This window comes from Theropithecus gelada, chromosome 2, assembly GCF_003255815.1.
Source record: "Theropithecus gelada isolate Dixy chromosome 2, Tgel_1.0, whole genome shotgun sequence".
In the NCBI taxonomy this organism is placed as follows: Eukaryota; Metazoa; Chordata; class Mammalia; order Primates; family Cercopithecidae; genus Theropithecus; species Theropithecus gelada.
In genome coordinates, this window is record NC_037669.1 from 142,447,073 (window position 1) to 142,450,675 (window position 3,603).

Here is a 3,603-nt window from a genome sequence, read left to right on the forward strand (position 1 = left end):
AAACCACGTGATTTTTAAAACCCTTGCCTCCTTTTGATGAACCAAAAATCTCGTCCCCTGCCGCCCTTCTGATAAACCTTTTCTGGTTGTCCCAATCTTAAACCAGTCGAAAATTACCGGATTGTACTATCCACACTGATTAATCATTGCCAACTCGCCACCTTACAAAAGCAGTGTGACTTAGTGCAAAGATTACCAAGTCCTGAACTAAAATGTCAGGAGACATAGAATCAGCCACTACTTCTGCTTCAAATAATAAGGCACCTTTAATAAGGCCTTTACAGGCTTCAACTCCTTCAACATCATGTTTTAAAAATGGTGGCGAGGAGGCTGTCACACAGAATATTAGTAGAATACCATTGGATGTAACTTGTAACTTTGATTGCTTGGAGAGCTCTGAGTAGGTGGCACACAGCAACGGGGGAAAGACACTTTCCTTATTGTGTATCCTTTTGTGCCTTTTGAATTTTGAACCTTGTAAATATTACCTACTCAAATAAAATTCAAATACAAGAAATTTAAAATCAAATTTTAAAAAATTAAATAAAAGCCATCAAAGGTACTTTCCTCTTCTGTATATCCTATGAGTATTCTATATAGTCTTAACTTTTCATTGGTTGTGAAGACATTCAATACTTAAATCACAATTCTGCCTTTAAGAAAGTCATAAATAAAACTCAGCATTGGGAATATTACTAAGAAGACTAGTGTAATTAATATAAACACATTTATAATATCTCTATAAGCATTTTTTCATTAAATTACCTCGAATTGGTATATTACATCAGATTTCTTGCATAACATCAAAAAAATTTTTTTAGGCCGGGTGCAGTGGCTCACGCCTGTAATCCCAGCACTTTGGGAGGCCAAGTCAGGCAGATCACTTGAGGTCAGGAGTTCAAGACCAGACTGGCCAACATGGTGAAACCTCATCTCTACTAAAAATACAAAATTAGCCTGGCTTGGTGGTGCACACCTGTAATCCCAGCTACTTGGGAGGCTGAGGCAGGAGAATCACTTGAACTCGGGAGGCAGAGGTTGCAGTGAGCTGAAATCCCACCACTGCACTCCAGCATAGGCAACAGAGCAAGATTCCGTCTCCAAAAAAAAATATATATATATATATATTTAAGTCCACAGAGAGAAGCTTTGGGTTTTGTTATTGTTGTTTTATTTTTATTTATTTTAGAGACAAGGTCTCTCTCTGTTGCCCATGCTGGAGTGCAGTGGTGAGATCGTTTCTCACTGCAGCCTAGAACTCCTGGGCTCAAGTAATCCTCCCACCTCAGCCTCTGGAGTAGCTATGATTGCAGGCATGTGCCACCAGGCCCGGCTAATTATTTTATTTTCTGTAGTGAAAGAGCCTGGCTATGTTGCCCAGGCAGGTCTCAAAGTCCTGGTCTCAAAGGATCCTCTTGCCTCAGTCTCTCAAAGTGCTAGGATTACAGGCACGAGTCACCATGCTCAGCCAAAGAGCTTTGCTTATTCCTTAAAGGCACCTGGAGTACAGAATATTTTACTTCTGGTTTCAATCTGCTCTTCAGATCACAATAGGTATAGTTCTCTCAGTTATGAACAAGGTAATGTGTGATTTGTACTGCGTTTAGGCTACACTCTGCAAAAACATTTACTCTCCCAACCTGTGCTGAAAAAGGTAAATTGGAAAAAAATATATTGGAAAAATGTATTAATTTTTCTAAAGCAGATTAGACAGTAAGATTGACAGATATCGTAATTACAATTTTCAAGAACATGAAGGTTTAATAAGGCACATGATACTAATATACCACTAATTATCTTTTTATAGAAACAAAATGTGCTTTTAAGGTGTTGTATCTAACAGGTTTTTTTTTTTTAACCTTCCTAAAAAGTACAAACAGATAGCACATAAAAGTAATTGTAGACTCTCCTATTTCCAAAATATTATAAGGCAACAACAACAACAAAAGACAGACACCCAATTATGTAATTGTCTGAAATGGCTTAGAAATAGTTCTCCCTAAATACCAGAAAGAATGCAGGCAGTCTCCTTAAGCACAGAGATTAATCAGAAACCTTAAACAATTCTATGTATTATCATATTTAGAAACAGAAATAAAGGTAATTTTAGATTCAGAAAAAAATGGTATTTTCATTTTGAAAACAAAATAAAATTAGTACTATTAAAAGAAAGAATAAGATCCATAAAGAATTTATGTATGTATGGAATAAGCAATTTTGAAAAGTACCAACCAGAATTTCTAAAAATAGCATCAGGGAACTTTTAGCCAAAGATACTGAAACATTCTTATTTCTTTGCCAAGTTCCAAATTAATGAAAAGGTTCATTTAGTAAGATAAAAAGTGAAAAGTTCAGAACCTAAGGAGATACATATCAGTCAGAGGGTTTTTCAACAAAGTTTAACCCAATTTATTTTCAAGGAGTTGAGAAAGATCAGACAAAAAGAGGTATGCTTAATGTTAAATGCCTTAAAAATGATATAGTCATTGTTTTATGTGGGATGGGTTGCCTCCCTCTCTATATCTAAGATGACTAACATGCAAATTCAACTTTTCCTTTGGGGCACTGAGAACCAGTTTTCCTCTGTTTGCTAACAAAGGAATTACAAAATAAGCATACAAAAACTCATATGACATAATGCAATATAAAGACGGAAGAAGTCATTGGCTTGTGAACTGATATAACCACATTGGGAAACAATGTGAAATTGTCTAGGGAGGGTGAAAAAGAAATTTTTCTATGAAACAGCAATTCACTCCAAGGAATATACCCTAAAGAAACACAAAATAAATTCAAATTTAGGCACATTGTAATAAAATTTACAGAGGATCAAAGAAAAATAAAACGTTTTAAACAAACAAAAAAAGATAAAATACTTACAAAGGAGTGATAGCCGATAGCTTTTTTTTTTTTTTTTTTTTTTGAGACAGAGTCTCACTCTGTCCCCCAGGCTGTAGTGCAGTGGTTTGATCTCAGCTCACTGCAAGCTCCACCTCCCAGGTTCACGCCATTCTCCTGCCTGTAGCTGGGACTACAGGCATCCGCCACCACGCCCGGCTAATATTTTGTATTTTTTGTAGAGATGGGGTTTCACCATGTTAGCCAGGATGGTCTCTATCTCCTGACCTCGTGATCCGCCTGCCTCGGCCTCCCAAAGTGCTGGGATTATAGACGTGAGCCACTGTGCCTGGCCTGGACTTCTTACTAGCTACAAAAGAAACTAAAAGTCAGTGAAATAATATCTTCAAATGCTAAAATAAAATAGTTACAACTGTCAATTTAGAATTATATGCCGGCCGGGCGCGGTGGCTCAAGCCTGTAATCCCAGCACTTTGGGAGGCCGAGGCGGGTGGATCACGAGGTCAGGAGATCGAGACCATCCAGGCTAACATGGTGAAACCCCGTCTCTACTAAAAATACAAAAAACTAGCCGGGCGTGGTGGCGGGCGCCTGTAGTCCCAGCTACTCGGAGGCTGAGGCAGGAGAATGGCGTGAACCTGGGAGGCGGAGCTTGCAGTGAGCCGAGATCGCGCCACTGCACTCCAGCCTGGGTGACACAGCGCGAGACTCCGTCTCAAAAAAAAAAAAAAAAAAAAAAAAAAA